Raw genomic sequence first — 27,666 nt, forward strand, 5'->3', positions numbered from 1 at the left:
CACAAAACACCAGAATAATTTTAAGCATTCACTACTAAAATATGTATAAATTAAAATTGCTGTCAGCATCTACACTAAAATCAAAAGCATCCCTGGTTTTGGGCTTTGTTTTACATTTCATGCTGAGTTCAATAATAAATACTCAATCACAAGAACTTAGTTTGAAAGTTCAGCAATTTTTCAGACCCCTCAAAGCAAGTTTAAGATGACTCCCAAAGCAGCTGCAGAGGGGCTGGTGGAGCCTGGACTGGGCTCCCCACCCACCTGCCTGGGACCAGGGGCTGTGGGAGGACGAAGCCAGCAAAGAGCTGAGGTCAGGACTGCTCTCACAGCTCCTGTGGCTCTGGCAGAACCTCCCTGCCAGCCTGCACAGGGCAAGACTCACCCAGAGCTCCATGTGCCAACATCCAGCAGGTCTGGGACTGTCTAGGGCAGGGAGGGCTGCCCAGGCACCCAAGGTCCCTGCACAGAGGCTGCAATCCCACCCACACACCATGGATGGAGGAGATGTCTGAACTCAGCAGGTCTCAAAGCACTTTGTCACAGCTCTTCTCATTAATTAATGCTCCCAGCCCCAGGAAGCAGCAGGGCTTCACTTCCAGCTGAGGCACCAGCACTGTGGGTGGGACATGGGCACAGCTGCAGAGGGGACACAGGCACGTGGGACACTGCCACGGGTGGGACACAGGCACTGCCACAGCTGGGACCTGGGTGAGTCCTGGGCATGTGCCCATTGCTTCCTCAGTAACTGTACAGACCTTCAGGACCAGGAGTTCTCATCCAGAATGCCAAAGAGCAAATCCCCACACTTTCCTGCAGTAATTAAATCTTTTCTTTATTTATCAGAGCAATATCCTTCAGAAATCAAAAGCCCAGGTCCTTCCTCCCCCAGCGCAGAGTTCATGTGATCCCAGGAGCAGTGGCTGCTCTGCAGCACTCACCCACACCATGCCATGCTCCCAGGGCTACAGAGAGACTCCTTGGGATGTGTTGTCAGTCAGAAGGGTCAGTGTACCTGTCCTATACGTTTGCTGACCCCCTGAAATGAGAGATGAAATTAAACTCATTAAACTATTCAAAGTGAGGACTAAAATGAAATTACTCCAATGAGGAATACCTGCATTTAAAAGAAAGGATCTGGGTATTATCAGCTGAAGAGGCTGCTGTCCCTTCCAGAGCGTGCTGCTGCTGACAAGACCTTAACACATTGGCTGGTATTACCACTAACACCTGAGACAGCAAACAAGAGCTAATCCTTACACCCTTCCTGTGCTAATGACTGCAGGAGATAACTGCTGTCCCTGGCAAGTGTCCCATTCAATTCAATTAACTCCAGCCAAGCGCTGGTGATTGCACTGCAGTGTCAGAAGGCAGATCTGGAGTCAGATGGTAAAACCATCCCTCCATCCCTCTGTGCCCAGTCCCCAGCAGCCAATCCCACGGGTAACAACCGACCTGGCACCCACAGCAGCTTCTACAAAGGGTGTGGAAAGCATAATTTTTTTTCCCAAAAATGCTCTTTTTTTTTTTTTTTTCTGAGAAAGTGCAGGCAGCTTATTTAATTGTATATTTTGCTTATTTATTCTGAAATGCTGGTTATGTGCTGGTTTAAGCAGCAGTTCCCACCCCCTTCCATGGGTCCAAGCCAGCAGGAAGATCATGTTTCTCCTAACACAAGGCAGATGTCTGCCAGCTGATCTGGGGCACACAGAGCTGCTGGCCCCTCCAGGGACCCTGACACCTGCAGAGATTGAGGTGTCTGAGGTAAGAACTGAAGCATTCTAATAAACACGAAAAATAAACTAACCATGAAAAATTAAGCTGCAGAAACAATTTGTATATCCCCCCAGCTGATACAATTTCCAGATTTGTTTGGTAGTAAAAAAATACTTTTCCAAATATTTTCTTTTCCTTTTGAACATCCCTCAGCTGTGAGCTTTGATAGGCAGTGATGCATCTGCCAACTCACATTATTCAGTTAAGAAGTTTTGAAATAGAAAGAGATATGCAGAGAAGTTTCCTTGGTGGCACTTTTGAACTGTTAGTCTGGGATAGCAGGTAAAATCCTGAGTTGTCTGTACACTGACAACATAAATAGAAAGTGTATTTAAAGACAGGAGATTATCCATTCCTTGACAGGGCTGTCATACCTACTCTGTTGTCAGGTCTTAGTTTTATTTGAAGGTCAGTCCATCACAAATAAGGTCCAGAAAAGCTCTTCTGCTGAAAACAAAGCCTTCAAACCTTCAAAAGGAGCTGTAAGGACTCATATGTGACCATCAGCTTGGACATGTCTCAGAAGCAGCATAAGCCAGTGGAGATTTCTGAAGCTTCACTGATTTTCTTTGTGGAAAACTTGTTATGGCATTCCAGTCATCCTCCAGCCTTTTTGTGTTTCCTCCAGGATGGCTGAGAGCACAACAGGGAAGCCCAAACAGTCACCAGTCACTGTGCTGCACCTGCAATCCACTGGAGAGCAACAGTTCTCTGCAAATCAAACTCAGCTGCTCTGTGTCAGCAACTGGCTTCCAAGACAGAGAGCTGTGCTGTGGGTCCACTTGTTAACATTAAATACGTGTTTAAATAAACTTCTCCATCCTATGGACATTTCCCCAAACCACAGTTCCATTGGATAGGAGTGCTGAGCTCCTGTGTGGATGTTGGCACTCATCTCCTGTTTGCTCCCATCTGTGTGTTTGGCACTCTCTGGTCCAGATGTTGCCTGTGGCTCTTCATGAGAACCCCCCAGCTGTGCTGTGACCCAGGAGGCAGGGAAGGGGCACGGTGGGAGGGCTGCTCCTCACCTCAGCTGTGATGCAGACTGGGCCCCCCTCTGCTCCTGCTCACAGGGAACCTCACTGCCATCCCCACACAGCTCACTGCCTGCTCCTCTCTCCTTCCTTCTTCCTACACTTGCTGCAGGCACAAAATGTTCCCCAGCTCCCACAGCCATGCCTGGGGCATGCCAAGTCCATATGCTGCTGTCCCTTCCACACATTTCCAAAGGGCAAAAAAATCCACTCCTTGGAAATCCACTTCTCTGTGCACAGTTCATCAAGTAGAAATAACAGACCTGGCTGAGATGGCCACAAAAACATGTCATTGTTCAGAAAGGCTTCACTTGGCACCCAAAGACACCAAGTACATTATTTTGGGGTAAAGTAATATAACCAGTTCTATTTCCAGTGCAACATGCCTAACTTTTTCTGAAGTCAATTGCTTTCTGCTCATTTGGTTTAAAACTCTTGGTATGCCAGGAAGAAAAATGATTGCAATGTGCATTGTATATATATCATATTACAGATACCATATAACTCTGCATTATACTACAGGCATGCATTCCTTCCACCATTTCTATCAGTGTTTTAGGCTATGATCAGAGCTCTCTTGGCTTTATTCTAGAACTCACCCCCACAGATTATGAGCAGACAAGTTTCTGTCTCATTACAAGTTTCACCCCAAGTCCTCAGCTCAGGCTGTCCTTGGCTGTCCCAGGCAGTTCACCCTCCCTGCTGGACTCTGCTCCGTGCTGGCATTTGGGGGTGTTCTGCTGGATGGGTGCAGGTCTGGGGCCTCTCTGGCTGCAGGGACATCCATCCACGCCCCACTCTGCAGATGCCATCGGGCTCTGTCCCCAGGAGCATCACCACAGGAGCTGAGGCTTCACTTACAGCTGGCTGCAAAACACAGACTGGGAACACCATGGATTGTAAGTGCCAGATCTTTTCTTGACTGATGCTCCCAGCTGATGGTAAGCTCGTATTTCAAAGTAACATCACAGTCATCAGCATCACAAACAATTACTGCCTCAAGAATCAACAAAATCCTTCCCTTCACTAAAGTTCACCTGAAGAATCCCAACATGCAGGAATAAGTCCCACAGCTCTCTGGGATACCAAGGCATAAGCAACATAAAGATCCATGTGCTAGGTGAAAGCTCAGAGCCAGGGCTGGAAATGTCCTCCTGAGCAGCAGTAATTGCAGCTCACATCCCAACATTTCCCAGAACAGCAGCTGAAGATCCCTGTTTCAAAGTGACTGACTCCTGTACTCATCACAGCAGCAGCTTCATGGGGCTCCCTGTGCCCAAATCCATGTGAATTATCCTTCCAAACAGCTATTTTTCTACCAACAATATGCACATCTTTTCAAAGGCAAAGTGGAAATCCCTGCAAGCATTTCTGGTACTGCTTCTAGTCAGAAATAACAGTAATCTGATCCACAAGTGAATTGTATTTCTGTTGCTGAATTCCTTTGTACAAGAATCTTTGCTTTGAAGGAGTTTGGCAGCAGTGAGGCACAGGCTAATTTTACTTATAAGGTGCGAATCAAAGATTTGCAAGTTTCTGAGTCACAGAAAGGAAGCGTCTGTGGCCTTTCACCACTTCTGTCAAGAGAAAATGTCACGGCTCAGCTATTTTAGATGCAACTTCAGACCGCTCACTGCGCCCTGCAGATCCCCAACTCCCACCTCCCTGGGCACCTGGGGCAATTCCAGTCTTCTCTTGGGAGCTGGGGAACCCCCAGCCTCACTCAGACCTGCTGCTGTGAATGGGATGCATCACCATGGGCTGCATGTGACAGTTGAATAAATTATTAATTTGGCAGAATTCAGCAGACACTGTGGGAAAAAGTGGTGACCAAAGAAAGGGTGAGCTATTTCCCACATGGCACAGGACTGAAATCTCTGGGAATCCCAGCAGCAACAAACTTCCAGGGTCTGCACTGTGCCCACAGCCTGACTCTGAACAAGGAACCACAAAAATCCAACTCCTCCTGTGCTGCCACGAGAGCTCCCAGCCAAGGGCAGGCTGTGCTGAGCCTGGGGACAGGAGGCTCCAAGGAGAACATACAGGTGCTCAGCTCTGCTTCCTCCAGCCCCAAAGATTTCATGGCCTCTGAGATGCTTTAGCCAGCAGCTCAGGCACCAGGAGCACTGCTGAACCCAAACCTGGGAGCTCATTCTGCCCAAGAGAGGAGGTGCTCACAGTGCGTGGCAGCACAGCCTCCCTTGGCTCTCAGGGTGGCTGTGCAAGGGCTCCTCTCACTTTTCATCTCTTTATCCTCTGCTCATGACAGACCTGGTCTCCAGGCCGGCGGGGGTTTGCCAAGGACTGGCACTTACAGCATGTCATCCCACTGTCACCACCTGCTGCTCTCCAGCCCCTACAGATCATTTTGCTGCCCTGTCCCTGCCTGGGGCTGACAACACCATCCTCTGCCTCAAAACAGCTACTCAGGCTTGGTATTAAAACTGCACAGCAGTGCAGGAGTGGTGGGTCCTCCACCTTCCAGCTATCTGTGGGATCTGCCCATCAAACACAGGGGTGAATTCTCCCATAAAAGTCAGTACTGGCCATGCTCATCTGGCTAAATTATCCCCATCCACTGCTCGTTCAGCCTGACCCAGCACAGCTCCACAGCCACTGTCAAACCAAATCCTCCACTGTCAGTCTGTGGGGAAGTGCATTTGTCATCTGCAATCTATTCCTTGATTCCTGGCATGTATTTTCAGTACTTTCTCTTGAAAGCTTTTTAAGATTTCCCTGGGTTTCTCCCTAACCTCAGTGAGCAAAGCCTCACACAGTTTAATTGTTGACAGCTGTGTCAGAAGTATTTTTTTAGTTCCTCTTGCTGCAGCACATGAGCTACTACACAAAGGGCTGCCTGGCTGTGTCGTGCAGCAAGATGTGGAAAGCAGACTGTCTTTGAAGGGGAGGTTTTTGGGGGTTTCACTGTTTGTGATGTTTTTCAGAGATAATTGCAGCTCCACGCATGAAAATGCTGACAAATAAAAGGCAGCTGAGCAAACAGGTGAAAACCTTTAAGTACTGGGTTGGATAAAAGTGCATCACTCCTCCTTTCCAGGAGCTTGCCTTTTGGTTTCACAGTAAAGAAAAATCCAGTTAAAAGGAAAAAAGGAAATTCACTTCTGATTTTTTTTTTGCCAAGCTAAAGATGGGAAATGCAGGGGACTAGATTAATCTCCCTTTTCTGCCAGGCTGAACTCAAATCTGAAACATCTGTTCACATAACTTGAGACAAGCTCTCCCAGTCAAATAATGTAAGCTCAAACTCTTCCTGCCATCAGTGCAGAACTCAGTTAAGCTTTTTGCAGAAGCCTAAGAATGCAGACACTTCTCATGTTCCCTGCAAGCGCTGAATAACGATGGGTTCTCACTACCAGCCAATCACTTGCAAAGAAAAATTAGCACCTTTTCCTAGAATTCAAAATCCTAAAATCTGTTTTTTTCTAGAACAACACTGTACACATTATCCTTCAGGAGTTATTCAAACTGGGCAGTACCAGCTGTATAAAACACTACCTCACCCAGCACAGTGGGGTTAACTCAGGTGATTGCAAAGATCAAGGGCAGGGGAAAATATTCAGTATTCAGTATAGAATCACAGACTGCTTTGTGTTGGAAGAGACCTTTAAAAACCATCCTGTCCACCAACCCCACCATCAGCAGGGTCACCTTCCACTATCCCAGGTGGCCTTGAACACCTCCAGGGACGGGCAGCCACAAGCACCTTGCACAGCCTGGTCCACTATTCAGCCACAACCTGCAAGGCAAGGAGTAGGATTTTACTGAAAGTGTGAGAACTGAATTCGTGTGCAGAGCTTGCCCACAGGCCTGGATTCAGGGCTCACACCCCTCATGCATCCCCATGGCTCGAGCAGGGCTCCATTCCCGTATAAATGCCTGTGTATGGTACATACAGAATAAACACTCTTTGGCTGTACAAGTGCAGGAGGTTCAGACACAGAGCCCTGGCAGATGAAGCAAGAAACTGCAGAACTGTGCACTGTCCTCACCCTGCTCCTGCAGCCCTTCAAGAACTCTGTATTCAATATGCTTTGGAGCATGAACCCCATCCTGTCAGAAAAACACACTGGAAATCAGGGCTCATTTCAGATTCTGCTTCCAATTCTGTGTGTGTACAAGTCACTTTGTTCCCCTGCTGATTTCTCCAGCCTCAGATGATGTGATGGGGACTGTCCCCAGCCACAGACCTGCACAATGTCCCAATCAGGGAACTCGATTGGAAGTGAAGGGTTCTGGAAGCCACAGGGGGAAAAAAAAAGAGAGAGAGAGAGAAAAAAAAAAAGAGCACTGTAGTTCACAGTATGCAGTAGCTTTCCCATCCCAGTTATTTTTGCCTTCTCCCCACACAGCAGTAGATGGAGCCCTGCTCCCCTGCTCTGGCTAGCACCGGGATCCTGCCGAACCAGAGATCCCAGCTGTAGTTCCTGCCAGGACCTGGCAGGACCTGCCAGCCCTGCTGCAGGGACAGTTCTGGGGGGTCACACAGGAGGGACCCCGGGCTCGCAGCTCCTGCCTGACTCATGGAATTGGCTGAAAGTTGTGACTAACACAAGTATTCGACTAACCACAGTACTGCCTTTTCTTCCATTTCGGCACTGGGTAATGTTTCTTTCTTTTGTAAACTGTCATCAGCACGACATGGAATTCACCAGATTTATTTCTTTTGCAAAATAAGGAACAACAAGGTTTGCTTCCCATACTTAGAAAGAACATATGTGATAGTTGTATCACAGCTGTGAGCACTGGAGACTACATTATCCAGAGGATTTTACAGGAGCTAAAGGTCAAGGGAGCCATGGCTAATTTCTCAACCCCTGCTCAACTCTGCTCTGATGCCTGCAGCTCGTGTGACAGCAGGACAGAGAAGGGATGAGGGAACACTGGTGGCCATTTGCATCTCTGCAAGCTGGGAAAAATTATAAATGTGTGTAGTGATTTTCTGTCCCCACCTCCACCTGGCTGATTCTCTGTCCCCACCTCCAAGTGCTCCTGCAAGTGCCACCAGTGCCTGCCCGGGTGCAGGCAACCCCTGGAGCCATGCTGGCTAGAACTGCTGCTGCACTTCATGGAGACATGTCAGCCTGCACCCCAAACAGCTGACAAATGGGATATTTCAGAGCAGGGAGAGCAAAATCCACAGCATCACACAATATGCTGAGCTGGAAGGGACCCACAGGGATGATGGAGTTGCTGTTCCCAGGACTCGAGGTGAGGCCGCCCCAGTGCAGAGCAGAGCAGGACAATCCCTGTGCCTGATGCTCCCAGGACAGGGCTGGTCCTCCTGGATCCAGGGCACTGCTAGCTTGTGTTCAGCTCTCCCTCAGGACCCTTTCCAGGTCCTGCTCTCCACATCTCACTCCCCAGTCAGTCTGTAGATCCAGGGTTGCCCCATCCCAGGTGCAGAGTCCAGCACTTACCCTTGTTGAACCTCACAGGTTTGGTGATTGCCTGGTCCTCTCATTTGTTGAGGTCTCTCTGCAGGGCCTCCCTGCCTCTGAGAGAGTCAACTCCTCTCAGTTTTGTATCATCTGCAGACTTGCTCAGTATCCCTCCAGTCCTGCATCCAAGGGATTTATGAAGATGTGAGATGGACAGTTTTCCCAGAAGGATATTATGAGAAACAGTGCTGAAAGCTTTACTGAAATCTCCAAAGATTACATCAAGTGGCCCTCCTCAATCAGCTAGGTGGGTTACTCAGTCATAAAAGGAAACCAGGTTTGATAAGCAGCACTTTCCTCTCATAAAGCTGTGCTGGCTTAGACTGCTCTCTCTTTCTTCTGAATTTTTTGGAGGTTGGGTTTTAGTTTTGGCTGGTTGGTTTAAAAATGCAGCATGCACATCCTGATCCATTCTGCTGCACATCCAAGTGCAGGCTTGACTGTAAATAAGAGCAATACATGCTGCCAGGGAAGGCTATCCTGAACCTGTTGCTCTCTGGAAACATGCACTGCTAGACAAGCAAGCAGTATATAAAACCACATTTTGTCTTTTTAAAAATTCTTTGAAGAGGACCATGTTATGCAGGTGGGAAAACTGAGAATATTGCAGAGTTACATGAGATGCTGGAGATGATATTTGCCAGCAAGGTAACTCAATATACATCTATTCTGGCACTCAATAATTAAAGAGAGGCCCCCAGCAGTGAATTGCAGGGTGATTTGCTCTCAGCAGCAGCTCTCCACACTAGAGAGGGGCCAGAGCCTCGTCTGCACAGTCCAGCTTCAAAATGTGAGTGGGCAGTGTTTTTAGCAATACTGATTTTTCATTTCTCCAAATAGAAATGAACAGAAGAAGGGAGATTAGACATTCATCCCTGAAGACAGGGGGTTTCTACTGATTAGCCCAGAAGTGACTGACTTTCTGAATTCAAGACCTTATGCTGCCTCTGATCCTGCCCCTGATCCTGACTAGATATAATGCTCTGTTCATACAGGATCCATGCTCCAGCCCTGAGTAAAAATTTGGTGAGGACTTGGGCATTTGATCTCTACAGAGCAGAAGCTAACAGCTGATAAATTAAATACTTCAGAGTAGTGAAAATTAAACAGTCCTGCAGTCACGAGTGTTGGCATCTGGAAAGCTGCCACTGAGCTAATAATGGAATTGTCTGCCACAGAACAGAGGGAGGTCCCAGATCCCAGAGCAGCCACACATCTGGAGACTGGGAACACAGCCATTTGCAACCTATGTTTAAGTAGCACATTCTTGCTACCTTCCTGCCAGCTGCTCATCTTGTCTCAGCACAGCCAAGAGCAGAGGCCCACAAGCAGCAATGTGGCACTGGGGACGAGCTGGAGCAGCCACAAGCACATAGGAGGGACCTCGGTAGAGCCCTGCCTGTGTGCACACACTGCTTTATTCACTTCCCCAAAACATGCAGCTGGTTCAGCTGTCACACACCTGCATTTGCACCTTCAGGACACCAGCCACTTTCAGGTCCCTTCAGGTGTCTGTGAGGAGGGTAAAGCTCTGGGGAATGGCTGTTCTGGCTCACTCCAGCCTGGCCCCAGCACAGTTTTCTTGTGTGCAGCAGAGCCACACTGCTTAGGAATGGAAGCAGAATCGGAGGCAGGTAGTGGAAGATGAACCAAACATCCAGATAATGACTCACAACCAGAGACAGAGGATGATTTCCAGACAGGTGGGTATGGAGCTTGCACAAGGTATTCACCCATTAATGAATGACAGAGAAAACAAAATCGGGACAGTGGATGCAGAAAGGCTACTCACCAGCAGCTGCCTGCAGAGCAGAACCCAGGCAGGGACGGGGAGCCCAAAGCTTGGAACGTGCTCCAGGAGCCAGCAGCAAGAGCACAGATGTATGATACAGCTGTGGGAGGAGAAGCACACTGACATGAAACATCCATCAGCACATGCACATCCTGGAGATGCCAGAGGAGCTGGTTCACAGCCCTCCCTCAAACTGTGCCCTCCCCTCTGTGGCACAGAGAGCTGGCAAGAGACAGCGAGCACTGAAGAGCACAAGGGAGATAAGGCACTAAAGAGAAGAGGGACATAAAATACTGGAGAGGAGATATGAATGAGTGTCCAAACTCACACAGGAACAGGCTCGAGTATAAAGAATGGGCAGCTTTAGCACCAAACCACTGCTTCTCTTCCTGAAGCACCTACCTTGTACTTGAAAAGACTTTCAAGGTACAAGCTGTAGGAAGCTGTATGACTGCTGAGCAAGCTGGGTAGCACAGGGCCAACCAAGTGGAAACAGAGCAAGCAGGCCTGTTAAGGATCCACCACTCTACAGAGGAGCAGAACCTGCTGGCTAAGGGTGGCTGGGAGAAGATCCTGCTCCCAAAGGAGCAAAAGGAGAGGAAATTCCAATAAGTTTCTTGGCAGTCTGGTTCTACAACACTGACATCCACTGCAAGGGGTATTTGTTGGCTCAAGAGATGTACCATCAGTGTTGACAATGACTACAGCATGGTTAATTAGGCCATTTTCCCTCTTTGACAATAAAAGAGACCCAAGTGTCTCAGATTCACCAAGGTGGATTTCTGTCCCAACTGCCCCTTTCAGAACCTGTGGAAAAAACTCTTAGGATCAATCAGCATCTTGTTCTCCAAATTTGTGCATAAATCACCTGGGGCATCCACACAAGCTGCTGTTCAGTCAGCCCTGGCACTGATGGCTCATAGCAATGGCAAATGCACACAGGACCTCCACTGTAGGTGTATGCTCCAGAAAAACTGAGTCCTCTTTGCCTGCAATTGTAGCAAGAAAATAAAACCTCAAAAAGAATCTGCAGGTTCTTCTATTTAATGTGTCAGTGCTTCCTGGTCAGAGGGATGGTCCTGCACCTATTGGTTTTCCCAGCAAATACAGCTGCTGTCTTCCATGTCTGCAGACCTCCAGCAGTAGAATTCAGCTGGAAATTTCATCCCTTCAGAGACTTCACTTATTGGTACTGCATCATCTGCCTGTAGAATGAGGCTTTTACATCTTGTCTGATTGGGAATATGAGCTTCCAAAAGCCCAGAGCTGTATCAGCTTGTTGTTGGCCCTTTGGTAATTTTCCTGTGAGCTTGCCAGAGCAGGAGTTTGGCTCCTGCAGCACTGACTGCAGAGGACACACGTGGGATGGACACCTTCAGGATTGGCCAGGTTTTTCCACCCGTCAGGAGGCAGAGATGGCTTTTTCCTTGCTCAGGATGTGGATTACTGTGGCCAGGCATTGCAGGGAGCACCTCTGGAGGCTCTTTCCTCAGCACAGGGTGCTGACCATGGCCCACATACAGAATTTTGGCACCAAGGATGGCATCCTGGCCTTCTCTACCCGTGGCTCATGCATTTCCTCTCTCTTTGGTCCCTTTGTGCTCTCCTCCTCTGCTGCCACCTCGGTGGCTCCTGCCCCATCTCCAGCAGGTCACAGCGGGTTAGGAGGGCAGGAGGCAGGAGCAGGGAGCACGGGGAGGCTCAGGCACCCTCACTCCCTTCATCCATTTCTGGGAAGGTGACACTTGGACCATGCATAGCAATGGTGTTAATCCCACACAGGAATTGAAATAGCAGCAACATGGACAGTACTCATAGGGCTCAGAAAAGAAAGCTGATGTGGAACTGGCTTGTTCATTTTTTCCATGACAGGAAACATTTCAACCTCTGCTATCAGCAAACATTGTCTGCTCCCATCACACTTTGCAACTCGCCCTACTCCATACTGGGACCACATGAATAAAGAATGCCAGTGTTACTTTTGCCTTCCACAGGCTCAAAATGCAACAAAACTCAACCCTGTTGTGCTTAGCAGGCTCCAAAGTGCTCAGCTGCTCAGTTTATCGTGTCACAGCCCATGGATGTATCAGCCTTCCCAGCAAAGCAAGCTGCTCACCCCGAGCCAGCTGCTGCAAGGACTGCAGGACAACTGGCCTGTCCAGGGCCAGGAGTCCTTGGGCCAGTGGTGGCCACCAGCTGTCAGCCAGCCTGCCTCAGCCAGACAGAAATCCCCATTTTCAGTCCAAATACACAACAACAGAGTAAAAAGGCAAGGAAGAAGGAGGGCAATCAGCTCTCACAAGTACATACACAGCACTGTCTTCAGCTCCCATTTTTCAATTACTTTTCTGCTTTATGGCCCTTAACACAAGAGGAAAGATGGAGGTGAGCTGCAGAAAGCAATCAGTCTCTCAGCTTCTCATGCATTCACACCAAAGCAGAGCTTGGATCAGGGACGTCCTCAGGAAGTGCTGGAAAACACATCCAAAGCTTTGAGAAGAATTGCTTTCACAGGACACAGGTTGTTTTGGAAATCACAAGCAAAAGGCACTGAAGTGTAACAAGGTTTTGAAAGGTCAGCAGAAAATTCCTATGGCATTTCAGACACAATAAAACCTTATGACTTCAAAGTGTTAATCAGGAATACCATAAAGAAGCCTTACCAGAAATCACAAGTGAATCCTAGAGACTTTGATCTAAGCTGGCATCTGACTGCTTCAAATCCTGCTGCAGAAAGGTTCATAACCCTGAAATCAACAGAAAGGACACAGCAATAAAGAACATGTAAGAATAAGACCCATTGGGTCTTACTGGCCCTAGATCTGGTTTAGTAAAACCAGGATAAGATAGGATGTTAGCCTTGGCTTCAATGGCTCTGAGCTGTCCCTCAGCATCTGTAGTAGAGGAGCTGTACTCTAAAATTAGACAATGAATTAGCTAGATTTTTTAGGGATCAATTTTTTTGTATACTTCTCACTAAAAGCTGAATCAAACAGCATTCTCTTCAGCGACTGCAGTTAGATTTTGGGGCATGGTGTACTTGCATTGGGCCAAACTGCTACAATTTGCCCCTTTGCTTCAAGGGAAGGTTTTCCAGGGAAATAGCAGCTGCAGCATCGAGCAATCCCTGGGGCCCCAACAGCACAAACTGTAGCTCACGCTAACACACCAGCCATTCCAGATTTCCTTCTAACCTACATTGTGCACAGGTGGAGGTTTCCTCAGCTGTAATTTCACTTCATGCAGAAGGGGATTGTCTCTCAGGCATGCACCAGCAGCCTGCACCATGGCTCAGCAGCCCCTGGACTCTGCCTTGCAAGGCTGAGAGAGGGCTCCAGCCCTGGGGTGTCACTGGCATCAGATATTTGTGTGCATGAATGAAGTACACAGTTGCCCCAAATCTGGTATTTCTATGTGCAGCTTGAAAATATAAAATCAAAAGGCAGAGAATTTATAAAAACTTAGCCATCAAAAACAGGAAAGCAAAGGACTGTATGGGCAGAAATCTAATTTCAAATGACAACCAATACATGTTTGTTTTATGGGCATCAGTTATCTACACAGGCCTTGAAAAACACTCAGAGTAAAGCAGGGATATCCCATGGGTTTCCTTCTCACCCAAGACAGCCTAAAGCAGCAGCTTTGGTCATTTGCTTTCCAGAGTTTCTCAGGTTATGATGTAAGGAGACAAAAGACATTTATGACTGATCCCTGCCTCTCTGCCTCTCTGTCCTTCATCCCTCTCCCCACCACGTGCTTTTTTTACCTTTTCTCATGACTGACTGACTACCTGCCATGCCAGTCCTGGATTTCCTCCCAGATGGCAAACATGCATCTCCTGGCTGCACTCACTTGCAGGAAGCAGCAAGCCTGCTGCCTCACTTCCCACAGAACTGAAACAAGTGACATGAGACCAAACTTCACTATAACCACAAATATACCTGATCCACTGAAAAGTGTGGGGCCAAGCTCGCATGACAGGCTGCTTGCAGAAGTCTTGGGGTGAAACAGCACCAGTTTTGGGTGTATGTTATGTGGCAGATGGAGGCCACTCATCCCACTGTTAGAGGCACATGAACACAGAAAACCAGTGTTAGACCCAGCACTGGCAGCTGATCATTGCCATGATGGGAGAGATTTATCCTGCAGCAACAGGTATCAAAGTCTTTACAGAGGATGCCACCTGCTCAACAAGCCCAAGATCAGGAGACACAGACACACATGTAGACATGATAAATAAAGCCCAATAAAAAGACAGAGTTACAAAGACATCCTTAATTTCCATCATGAGACCTAGACCCAGGATGGAGGCTCTGTTCTACGTACTCCACAGTCACCACTGCCCTCTTCCTGTGAGGGCTTCTCACCTCAGTGACCCAGCAGCCTCTGGAGTGAGAGTCACAGCGAAGGCCAGCAGAGAGCACCAAGCCTAAACCTAGAGTCTGAAGTTATTTGAAGACAAAAGCACACACAGAAAAATCTCCCATTTAAAACAGGGGTTATAAAAGCCAAGCAGTTGTGCGCAGTGCTGTGATCAAATGCCATCCTTATTCCATCACAGCTTGAAATAGGTTGGGTAACAGGCAAACAAGTGTAAAAATGCCGAGCTGCTGCCAGCGAGCACGCAGCAGGCACCGCGCTGGCTCCCAGCTCTGCGGCGTCTGTCCAAGGAAAGGCTCCATTGTGCCCCAGGAGCACACTCCTGTCAGCACATCCAGAGCAGCCTTGCTGGTGAACTCTGCATTGCAAAGGCTCCACAGGCCCCAGCACCACAGGCTGAGCATGGCCAGACCTGGAGAGCACCCTCAGCCAACAGCACATGGGCAAAAATGCCCTTATTTCATTTACCCAGTCCATAGGACAAAAGCCAGGCGAATGATTCGTGCTCTTCCCAGATCTTCTGAACCCCCTCTGTCAAGCCTAGGTAGTTCTCCTATTTTAGCTGCTGCCTGCACCGGCTTTGTTAGTGCTGGAGGCTGAGGCTTTGTACCAAGCCCCAGGAGTTCAGTACATTCTGTTCAGAGTGCCAAAGGCACTGAATAACCACTTACATTTGCATTTGCCTAAACATAGCCTAAACATATTGCAAACAAATAGCAGGAATAAGTTTAGTACTTGAGGCACAATTAAAAGCTAAAAACACCCATCAATAATTTGGTCCTTTTCCAAAAAGACCAGAAAAAGCCAATAAGAATACGAATAATTGAAACAGTATTTTTGTACTGCAGCAAAAAACAAAGAATAAAAAGGTCGATATGTTTGCCAAGAACTTTAAAACCTATTTTTAACCAGTCAGTACATTTTATGAGCTTATCTGTAGATAAGATAAGCTGTTAAATACCATTTCTGGGGTTTAGACTTTTTGCTACACGCTTGAGCAGTCTCTGCGGCTGCCTGAGCCCGGCTGCTCTCCTGGGTAGCCGCAGCAGGATCACAGAGGTAGCCAGGCTCGCAGCAGAGCAGCTGCATTGTGACTCAGATCATGCTCACCAGGGAAAGGAGGCTGGAGTGCTGAGGGTGGGCTCGGGGTGCTATTCCTGGCAGCAGCAGCGATTGAGCCTGACCTTGTGAGATGATTTAATCCCGCACGGAGCGCAGTGCCGCAAACCCCGAGCCCTCCTGCGGGAGGCACAAACACAGCCAGACCCTGGGAAAGGGAAAGGAAATGCGGCAGTGCCTGAGGATGCAGCCACACCGCTGACTGCAAAGGCAGCTTGGAACAAAGGCTCTAACCCACGTAACAAAAGAGAAATAAAATGTTTCATAAAGGAGCATCATCCCCTTAGTCATTTATCCCTCTGGGCATTCAGTGAGGCAGATATTCCTGTAATCGAACGCCTGTGAGGTGTCTGGATGCTGCTGTACCTGATGAGATCCATCCTCCCAACATCCCTGCATAGGGAGGAGGAGGCTGAGCCCTGTTTGGTCTGGAGCTGCTGTAGAACACTCCCACAGTCAGTGTGATGTGCACCAGCATGTTTCACTGCAGCTCCGCCTGGTAACAGCACAGGATGGAGCCCAGCAGGGCGAGAGAAATCCCCACCACAGCTCCGTGAGCTCACCATGGCCACGGCTCTGAGCCAGCCCGGGCAATGCCAGCGCGGCCACAGGCACAGCAGCTCCACTGGAACCATGTCACCGTGCCACACAGCCATCACCCCCGGCACAGCCCGCACGGCCTGCAGCGCCCTGGGCACGCACAGCCCCGCCAGAGCCCCGCGGGTCCGGCCCAAGGCTCCTAGTTCTTTCAGAGCCCCGCGGGTTCAGCCCAAAGCCCCTGGTCCCTTCAGAGCCCCACGTGTCCCGGCCCAAGGCCCCTGGGCCCTTCAGAGCCCCATGGGTCCGGCCCAAGGCCCCTGGTCCCTTCAGAGCCCCGCGGGTCCTGGCCCAAGGCCCCTGGTCCCTTCAGAGCCCCGCGGGTCCCGGCCCAAGGCCCCTGGTCCCTTCAGAGCCCTGCGAGTCCCGGCCCAAGGCCCCTGGTCCCTTCAGAGCCCCGCGGGTCCCGGCCCAAGGCTCCTGGTCCCTTCAGAGCCCCATGGGTCCGGCCCAAGGCCCCTGGTCCGGGCAGAGCCCCGCGGGTCCGGCCCAAGGTTCCTGGTCCCTTCAGAGCCCCGCGGGTCCCGGCCCAAGGCCCCTGGTCCGGGCAGAGCCCCATGGGTCCGGCCCAAGGCCCCTGGGCCCTTCAGAGCCCCGCAGGTCCGGCCCAAGGCCCCTGGTCCCTTCAGAGCCCCGCGGGTCGCGGCCCAAGGCCCCTGGGCCCTTCAGAGCCCCGCGGGTCCCGGCCCAAGGCCCCTGGTTCTTTCAGAGCCCCATGGGTCCAGCCCAAGGCTCCTGGTTCTTTCAGAGCCCCGCGGGTCCGGCCCAAGGCCCCTGGTCCCTTCAGAGCCCCATGGGTCCCAGCCCAAGGCCCCTGGTCCCTTCAGAGCCCCGCGGGTCCGGCCCAAGGCCCCTGGTCCCTTCAGAGCCCCGCGGGTCCGGCCCAAGGCCCCTGGTCCCTTCAGAGCCCCGCGGGTCCGGCCCAAGGCCCCTGGTCCGGGCAGAGCCCCGCGAGTCCTGGCCCAAGGCCCCTGGTCCCTTCAGAGCCCCGCGGGTCCGGCCCAAGGCTCCTGGCCCTGCTGACAGAGGACAGGGGGCTTCTGCAAAAACCAGACTAACAACAGGCACCTGCAGTGCCCTCACCCTTGGGGTCTCTCCATTCACTGACTGCTGCCCAAAGACAAGAGCCGTCCTGCAGGAGGCCACTGGCTCTACTGCACTGCAGCAGGACTTCATTCCTCTGTCACAGAAGGCTCCAATTTGCACATCTTCCCCCCATGTCCATAATTCAGGATCAGAAAACACCACAGATCACACCTGGAAACTGTCTATTTAATCCTAGAGATTTTTTCCAACCTAAACAATGCTACGGGTCTGTAAGACTGCTCTCAGCCTCCCTGCAATAAACGGGAGTGTCCACAGAGGAGAAACCAGCTGTGTTCTGGGATCAGGGTTCGTTGTTTTGTATCTACATTCACAAGCCCATTGTCATCAGTTATGTATGTGTGTGTCAAAGCTGTTTTTCAAAACACTGCCAGCCACGGCAGCAGAGAACACGACTGCCGTTCAGCTGCCCCCGACAGTTTCAAAGCCCAGCAGATCCCAGATTGCATCCTGAAGCCTGGATTCACAGCTCCACCTCGACATGCCCCTGCATGCTTCATTGGGATGAGCTGCCTCCTCTTCCTGTGCCCCACATCATCTCACACTTGCTGTTTTCACTCCTTTGCTTCTAGGTTAGCTGTGCCTTTGCTGAGCAGAAATACTGCAATTCCAACAGTGACAAGTCACTTCAAACAGAGACAGTGCCATGACTGCTAACACATGGCATAGCCAGGCTGCTGAGCAGCGACTGTCATTTACGGACAGGAGAACAAACCCCTTCAGGAGACAGGGGTGCAAAAAAAGCAGGTGCAGACTGGCAGACTGGCACTTTCCAAGTGACCAGATTAGCTACTTTTGAATGCCAATAATCACTTGTGTTTGCTCTCCGTTTACCACGTTAATCCCACTCGAACACATGTCAGTGACTCATTCTCCCCTCTGCCCCTGAACAGCCACAGATCTTCTCACCTCACCCCTGATCAGTCACCAAACACCCTGTTTGCACAACCCCTCTGACAAACCACTCACACGAATAACTCCATTTGAGTACCTCACCCAGACTGAGGTGGTGCACAAAGGGACCACCTATTTGAAACCCTGACACATACTATCCACTGAATCCATATTTGTTTGCTTTTTAAGTGTTCCTTCATTTTAGTCTACATTTTTCTTAATAAATTTATCTTCAATATAGGAAGAGGTGCTTCTACTAAGACCGTTCCTACTGTTGTGCTGAAGCCGAGGAATTTAGGTGAAGACATCCTTTTAAGTGTGTTCCAAACACTGAGCCCCACCTTGTCCTTCAGAAGCACCTGACAAGTGACATTAGTCAGTGCTGATCTATGCTCCATCAGCATCTGCAAGGGCTGGAAATGCTCTGTGGACGATATGGGATGAACAGGGCAGCAGACAAATGAACAGGGACCCTTGTGTCTGCCCAGCTGGGTGGGGATGCCTTTGTACACGTTTTGTTTTTCAACAACACATAAGTCTATGGCTAAAACACAAAACTAGCTTTTCAGGTGTCAGTTTTTAGGGAGCTGGCAGTGAAGCACAGCCTGCTACTGTGGCCAACACCTGCTTGTTGATGATGGAAAGGCACAAGCAGATGATGCAGCTGCTGCAGGACAAGTCTGATCAGCACAGCCTTGCACTCAGTGAACAAACCATGCACAGACACCTCCCGTGGCCCACGTGCTTGCTTTGTTTGTCCAGTGCTCTGTCCCACAGGGCTGATTTTGGGGAGATCCCACAGCCTCTGGAAGCACAAATAATCACCACAGATCACTGCAGATCACTGCTGATGTCAGGCTGATCAGGGCAAACAGCTGGCTGAAAGGGGCCTTACTTTGAACTAGCAGACATTAAACTGGGGTTGAAACTACTCAATGGTAGAAAATAGATAGACAAAGCCAAGTAAAACCAAGCTATCTTTTCTTATGTAAAACATCAGTTGTTCCCACTCACATGGCTGGCAGCTGCTGGCCTGTCTCCATGAGCAGGAACTATTGCAGAACCAGCCTGGCAAACGGAGGTTTGGGATTGTGCAAACTGACTCACACTTGAGAGTGAGCAGAGATCTGTTCTGCCTTTCTGATACTGGCCCCATGGAGCTCAGCACAGGGCTTGTGGCACAGCAGGATGGCTTCACTGCCAGGTGGAATGGCAGCACTGGGACATTTTCCATACTGAGAGGTGAAACAACTCTACATCAGTTGGTGTAATGCATTTCTGTACACTTCTGTTACAGAGTGTCTCTTATGCTGTCCAAAGACCCAAGTTGTTGCTGAGATGCAGATTCAAATTACCTCAAAGTAGAAATAAATATCAATCACTGCTTTACAATTCAAATTCGTGTGAAGAAGCCAAACTCTAAATGCAAAATTAGATCAACCCAGATTCACAACCAGATCTTGAACATAAACAGAGCAAGTTTGCTCAATCTTGGATTCATGCCACTTTCAGTGTTTTTCTAGTCTTGCCATGCTCATCCTAAGGCAGGGACCCAGGGGAGCAATGTTTCTGCTGTGCTGCAATCACATGCACACCGTGGTGTTTCCCTGGTGTTTCTGCTCTCTCTCCCCACATGCTCAAGGGTGCTGCAGATGCAGTTTGGAACAGCCCTGCCTGCTCCAGGGCCTCACCTCACAGCTGTCTCCATGGTTTATCGCACTGCCAGGCTACAGCTATTCCACCTGCATTTGTCATTGCAAGAGTCTATCTCAAATGGAAGTATTTGGACTTGTGAAAAACAAATCAGGCAGTTTTAAGAACAGGGAATAAGAGAGTGGTTTAATTAGACAAACATTAACCACTGCAGCTTCAGCAGAAGGTTTCACAGATGAGGAAGCCACAGAGCAACAAAACCCAGACAGAAGTACTGTGGAAGGACTGTATGCACACACAATGCAAACGCTGCCCTGAGGAATTATGTCAGAATAAGGTTAAATATTTCACTGGGACTAATACTTTCCATTTAATTTATTTTTATAAATCAATCTGCATAATGTATCCTGGCATCCTTTATGTTTCAATTTTGCTTACAGTAATAAAACTAACTCTGCAAATCATCCTTGCCTGTATGTTATTTTTACATCCAAGAGCACCAAGTGATAGAAGCTTGGCAAGACAGATCTGACTAAGACAGAGAAAAAGCATTGTACTTCCCAAACATAGCAGAACAAGCCTGGTTTTAAAGCAGTAGGATGAAAATGATTCAGCCTACAGTTAAAATTAGAGGTATGGTGAGATTGAGACTGCAAGAGAAGCACTGAATTAAATGCCAGTTTTTACTTGACTCCAACAAGCTTTTTTCATTAGTCTCTGGTAAATGAAATACTAGCAGCTTTAAAAGTCTGTGAAACAGTCAAATCCACAAGGTGTTTCAAGGAGGAAATGCCCCCTGCCATCGTCACCAGTGCAGTGACAGAGCATGGGCAGATGTCACAGGTCTGGCTGCCCGTGATCTCTGGTCACTCATCCCCTGCCTCCAGAGCTGGCACAGGACGAGGCAAGGCTGGGATAAGAAGTGGCAGCACGGTGCCACCATGAGCCTTGGCAGCTGCCCTTGCCCCTCCTGTTCACTGGAGTGGTCGTGCTGGGTTCCCCAAGGGCCCCTCTCCCTCCAGCACCCGCTCCCAGTTCAGCCAGGGCCCATCTCCCATTCCTGCAGCAGCAGCAGCAGGGGCCCAACAACCAAAGCCTGGCTCAGGTGAACCCTGACACCTGCACAGCCTCGAGGCACCTGCCCAGAGCCACCCTGACACTGAGCTCTGCATCCTCTGCTGCTTCACTGCGCTCAGGACACAGACACACAGCAGTTCTGGAGCCTCTTAGAATCAATAATTACTGACCCTCACCCCAAATATGTGTATATGTACATGTACATGTGTATGTATATGTATATGTGTATGTGTATGTGTATGTGTATGTATATGTATATGTATATGTATATGTATATTTTTTACATACATATACAAAAGCCCACAAACATTTTGAATGCTAAATGAAAAAAATAATTAACTGGAAGAGCTCAGTCATGCAAATAACCAAATCAAGATATTCCCATTCCCCTCCTCCCAGAAGCACTATTTACAGCCATCAGGAATGTGTCACTGCTCAGCATTCCGACCCACTGCCTCCGCAGGCTTTTCCTCTCTCCAGCAGGAAATCCTCCAGCTGGCCCCACTTTGTTCTGTAGCACATTTTAAATTCAGCTTCTTTGCATCAATTGAATGTAGGTGCATGCAGGCATTTGGTACCTGCATGTGGGTGTTCCTCCTGGTGAGATTTCCTTACTCTCAATTTCCTTATGAGCAAATTAAAAGGAAAAACACAAAAAAAGAAAAGAGTAATTCCTTCAGTGATTTTTCTGCCTTTCTGCAATACACACACATACACAATTCTTAAAGAAATGTAGAAAACAACAGCCACTGAAGGACTCTGCATCTCCCAGCTTGGATAGACCAAGCCCTGCCTAAGTTCATGTTGAAGAGTTTTCTCAAATAAATGTTGCAGATTTCTCCTTAACAGGAACATTTTTGATCTCCCCAAGCCTTTATGCTTAGAAGCAAAATTACTTGCAAGTTGGTGTCATATCACACCATGGGCCCAGTGTTACCCTGGACATGGATTCAGTGGGAACTCGAGCAAATGGATATTGTGTCAGTCTCCAGTTTTCCATCATGCCCAGGGTGGGCACTGGGCTGTCAGGGGAAGGGGCTTGAATCCCAGGGCAGAGAGCCTCAGGGTCTGCCCCAGGACAGAAAGGAGGCACAGATTATGGGTGAACAGGGAAACTAAACCCTTGGTTTGGCTGTGGGTAGAGCTCCAGGGAGTGAATCACTCCTGTTTCAGCAGTATCCTTAGCTTGGGGCTAAAAGAAGTAAAACAGGCAGAGAGGTAGGACACTTGCTAGGCAGAGTATCCTCCTTAGGTTTGGTTTGTTTGTTTGTTGTGGGTTTTTTGATGCTCAGCAGCTCTTACCACTAAACCTGTGACAATACAGAGGCTGTAATTGCTTTGCTCTAGGAACATGAACCACATTTTCACCAAACAAGAAAGGACGTGTTGGGTTGTTTGAATTCCTGGTCTAGTTGGGCATGTCCTATCTCTGGCTCCAAAAAATGGAAATGCACCATGAGGGCAGCCAGTTGTCTTGAAGGTAACCAAACACAATTCCCAACACAGGATAGGACTGTTGGCAAGATGTGCTATCAGTACAGGGAAACTTAGTACTGCCAGCTGAATAGATCTGTCAAGTTTCTTTCTGCAAAATGTTATGTCTACAACTACTAGAAATAGCACAGCTGAGTGATAAAACTTAAACAAGTGTGAAAAAATATTTGCTTTATTCTCAAACCTGTTTTCCTTGTGAATCTGATAGCATTTTTTCTCTCAAAGTCATGTTGCATGTGTCCAAGGACTGCACTTTTCCACTCCTACACCTGTGTTCTCATAAACAGCAGCAGTGCTTAGACAGATTCTGCAGCAGCTTGTACAGGACTGAGAAGGCACTTGTTGGACACTTTCATCTAAAGAGAAATAGGAATAAAATAACTTTATATAAGAATATTGCCCTTAAAACACTGAAATGCTCTTTAATGTCTGCTTGATGAGGCCTGGCCCTACAAAGACTGAAAGAATTTTCACATTGCCACTTCCTTCCATGAATAGGCACTGATTTCATGTACAGATTTAGGATCAGGTCTTAGAGGACACTATTTTTAACTATATGAAGAACAAACATGTCTAAAACACCTTTACCCTACAGCTGAGGCTACACATACTTTAAAGCCATTCTAATATATGCATAATTAATGTGTATATTACTCAGCAAATGGTAAACAGCAAGTGTTGCAGTAACTCTCCTGTCAGTAATTTTAATACTGTACCAAAATATGCTACTGTAAATTAACTAGTACATTATGGAGTGTCATAAATAATTAAAACTAAAATTATAACTGGCAAAATGAACGAAGCAAGAACATTTTGTAACCCAGTGCTCTTCCTACTTGACTTCATAATTTTCTAATTTGAGTAAAACACTAAATCTGATTTTGTCTGAGCATGACAAGGAATTTGTTCATATAATTTACTAATTTAGAAAGTATCCTGGTTGGAAAGAAATTGAAACATGTTAAAAGCTCCACATAAACCATCGTATGATAGAACATGTGTCCATGGCACACAACACAAACTGCTCCTTTGTCATCATCCCCAGGTCCCAGGGGAAGCCACAGGAGCCACATCCAGCAAGTGAGAACCTGGAGGACAAGACCCTGCTGCCAGGAAGGTCCCACCTGGTCCCAGAGGATGCAGGAGAGAGAGGGGCTCCTCCAGGCAGGGAGCAGCACCTCGGGGTCTTCATGAGCTCTCCCCAGCACACCTGGCAGCACCAGGGCAAGCAGCACTGCTCAGGGCAGGAGAAATGGGCTCTGCTTTGGCACGTGGAGCTAGAGCACTTCAGCTTTTGACATCTAGAGGTGAGAAAGACAAGTGAACAGCACGGGACTGACATCTCTTTACCTTTTACAGCGATTTTTAAAGCAGACCAAAGGTGCTTTTATGCAAGTTGGTAGAATTTGCTGCTCCGTTACTTCAATCAATAGGAAGTGTCAAATTGTTTTTGCAAAAGTCTTCTGTTCTGTATTGTTTTGCTTTTTAATTTTCATTCTTTGGTTTCACTGAAGAAACAGGTCACTTTTTATAGACAGACATAAAAGAGGGTGACAGACAATATCTGCTGCTTCCTTGTCTCCAGGTGGACTCCATATTCTGCTCCTTCATTCCTCTCACCATCCTGCTCTGTCTTCTCTGAAGTACTGTGGAACCTTCCACCTGCCCGTTTTTAAAAAAATTAATTTGTTGGTGTTTATTTACTGGGCGAAAAACTAGATCAATGAATCTGTTTATGCTGCCTGAGGTCACCCTGAGTGTCACCATCCCTGCCAACACCCCAGGGCCAGACCTGGCATCCTGACTATGCAGCCCCTACCCCCTGAGCAGTGGGAAGTGCTGAGGGGTGGTGGCCCCAGGATGAACTCTCAGGGAGAAATCCCTACGGAGTTTGAGCTCTGACTTTGTTTCTGCAGCCTCCAAGAAGGGGGTTCCTCCATCTCTGGAGCCCAGCGTGGTGCAGAAGGATCCTCAGTGGCAGTGGCTTGGGCAGTCCATGGGCAGCCAGGGCTGCACCCCCTGCCCCACCAGGGGGAAAAAGCTGCATCTCTGCACAAGCCTGGCTTGTTCCACTGCAGCAGATGGAAATTTTGGGGACAACAATCTCCCTGCTCCACAGGGTAAGGCACTTCCCCCTGGCACAGCGGGGTGGGCACAGCACTGAGAACATCCCAGGGTGGAAGCTTATTTAGAACTGCCCTCTGACTGTGGTAAAAACGATCCTCTACCCATCTGTGCTGCCCACCCTGGCTGTGGCACCCTCCTGGGAGGCTGAGCAGGGGACACACAGCCTGTTCCTAGCACAGACAGCCCACAGCCACCCCAGGGAGTCTTGGGACCATGTGAGGAGCTCGTCAGGCACTGGGACATGCTGCAGAGAACGGGATGCTCCTGCAGGGATGCACTTCCCCGGGAGATCCGGAGTTCTGGACAAAGTTGTGTAGCTGAGATTGTAATACCACTCTGCTGTGGACAAGGACACCAGGGGTTGCACTGGGTGTCAGCAAGGACAGTTTCTGGTTCTCAGGTTTTTATAATAATGATGGATTAATCCTGTTCTTGCTAATCTGCCAGGACAGAACAGCTGACATAAGACTCCTCCAAGCTGCACCGGGTGTCCTCAGCTGCAGGAGCCAGTGGCTGTTAAGCACACAGTAACTCCCACAGACCAACTATTTCCCTCTTTTTTTTTTTTTTTTTTTAATAACCATTTCTTTAGGCAAGCGTCTCCTGCTATTTTAAAAATTCATTTTAATCAATTTAAAATTAATAACAAACCAGCAAAATCCTTAGGGCCTGAAAGCTCCAATCCCTGCCACTGTGGAAGTGATGAGTCAGCTGCAGCGTGGCCATGGAGCAGCTGAGGCTGCCCAGGAGAGCTGAATTAGGTCACTTGGTTTGCTATTCATGGAACCGTGGCTGTCCCTGCCATTCCAGGAGAGCTGCTGCACCCCAAGGGCACTGCCACAGCCCTGCACTGCTGTGCCCCTGTCCTGTGCACTGACAGGTGGGAGCACCTCCATGGAGCCTCTGCAAGGGGAGGGAAGGGACAGTGGCTGCAGGACACAGAGCACACAGAGCCCAGTCCCGCTCCCTGGTGTCTCCTGAGGCTCCTGCCCTGGTCACTAAGCCAAGCTTTGCTCAGGCTGGGAACAGCAGCAGCAGTGCCCAGAGCTGGCTGCAGGCTCTCCCCAAAGCATGGCTCACACCCAGGCCCAGCACCCCTCTCTCCCCAAGGCTCCCTGGGGACTGGAGCAGAGCTGCTGTGCTCCCTCACCCATCTGACAGTGCCAAGGTCCCACAGCAGCTCCCATGGCAGCTCCCTGGAAAACGCTGCGCTGGAGGTTACCCACAGCACAGGCTCTCCTGCTCCTGGCGGGTTTTCTCATGCCAGTCACTCTGGAACTAGCTCAAGCACAAGTGTTCCATGTCCTGGGAAGAAAAGAGAACAGCCAGCAGAAGCTGCAGGACTTGAGTCCAATTCCTGCTGTGGCAAATGTCTCTTCCTCTCAGCATTCCTGTTCACCAGCTCCCTGAACACCCAAGTGCCCATGTTTCTACAACTACAGTCTCCAGAGATCCAGAAAAGATCTTCTGAACACTCTGGGAAGCACATCTGTCCTGCTGCTGCAGGGCAGTCCAGTGCCCATGTCCTGCTTAAATCTCTTGTATTCAAGGAGTGGTTTTGTCCCTGCCAGAGGGGCCCAACGTGACAAAATGACTGCCTGTTCACCTACTGACATTCAGCTGTGATAGAAACGGAAGATTTGGGCTCACACCGTCATTTGTTCACTGAAGAAGAATCAAAATGAACCAAAATGGTTGAACGTGTTATAAATTAGTAAATATTGAAGCTCCACTTCTCTGGAAGGCTGCAGAGTGACAGATGTAGTGCAATGGCAAATGACAGAATGGCTCTCTAAAATTTAGGTGTGAGATTTCAGAAGACCTTCCTCTAATGTCCCAGACTGAGCATAACAGGCATTCCTGAGGCAAATAACAGATTTATTTTAAAAAACAAACAAGCAAAGCTTTCTTTAAGAGAACATGATGGCAATTTCTGTGCAATCTCTGCAGGATATGTTAAGGGCACCCCACAAATGCTACATGCCATGCTGAGGCTTTCTGAGCCCCCCATCTATCCCAAACCTCCTGCTGGTCAGCACAAAGCCTCTGAAGAAGACTGAAATTCAAAGTCAAAGATCTTGTAGTGAAGCAACAAAACAATATTCAGTGTTTTAATGACAAAATCTGTCATGAGTGCCACCATTTTGGTTCCCAACTTCAGTTCTTTTATGACTACTTCAGTGCTTGGACAGGAGTTTCGACTAAACCAGTCCCTTACTGATTAGGATCACAGGCACCCAAGAACAAAACTAAATGTACTTCCAGTTACTTCTGTGGCAGGAAAAGATGATCCTAAATTTCTGATGTGTGTGTGAGGTCTGGGAGACGTGGTGCTTGCTAAATGAAAAGTATGAACACTACATTTTCAAATCTCATTTTTCTTTTTTTTTTTCTATTTGTTTAATATTTTCAAGGGTGCTACATAGAAGGAAAATGAGGTGGTTTATAACAGATGATTCTGAAATGTTAGCTTTGTAGAACAAAGTGAAAAGTATTCTTGCACGAGCACAGCAAACAGAAAGGGTGGTGATCCCCACCACATCCTGAAATATAACCAGGTGCTTTGTTCAGAACTGGCATTACCTTCATTCAGCACAGCCCAGGCTTTAGCTTAAATCTGCAGCACATTTCCAGTATACTTCACTTACAGCAACTTCCATCGTGAACTTAGTGTACATTAAAGAGTGCTAATGATTATAATGCACATACGAGATCAAACAGATTCTGCAGCAACATTTTACTTTTCTTTTAGATTAAATATAAATTATTATTTACCCCACTCTGCTAAAAAACAGGAAGAGAGGTGCTGTAAGTGTAGCAGCAGGCACACATATCTTCACGTATTCTCTATTTTCATCTCGTTGAATTCACCAGACCTGCAAGTGCAAGTAGATTGAAGCTCCATCTAGTGCCAGGGGCCGGGAAGTTTCCGGGCGATGTTCGCTCCGGAACCAGCGAACACTCCTGGAGAAGGGCGGAGGAGCAGCACCAGCAGCACCGGAGGAGATCCCTGGAATCTCTCACAGGCTCTGAAGGTTTCATTCAAAAGCTGCAGCACCTCAGGCCAGGCAGCAGCATGGCACAGCAGCTGAAACAGGAACCCAGCATGGTGAGGGGGCACTCGCTCCCCCTACTCCACCATCCCTGCTCCACCATCCCT

The 27,666-nt window shown here is 48.6% G+C and overlaps 1 long non-coding RNA gene across 1 annotated transcript; it reads right to left on the minus strand.

Moving 5' to 3' along the window:
• On the minus strand, positions 1–27,666 carry LOC117000864. Its single transcript, XR_004418863.1, has 9 exons — positions 27,282–27,666; positions 22,564–22,735; positions 21,464–21,510; positions 14,003–14,121; positions 12,725–12,808; positions 10,062–10,161; positions 8,249–8,388; positions 3,410–7,063; positions 1–1,039 (listed from the first exon to the last, which is right to left on the minus strand). It is a non-coding gene; the product is annotated as an uncharacterized LOC117000864 (long non-coding RNA).

This window comes from Catharus ustulatus, chromosome 10 (genome assembly GCF_009819885.2).
Source record: "Catharus ustulatus isolate bCatUst1 chromosome 10, bCatUst1.pri.v2, whole genome shotgun sequence".
NCBI lineage: Eukaryota > Metazoa > Chordata > Aves > Passeriformes > Turdidae > Catharus > Catharus ustulatus.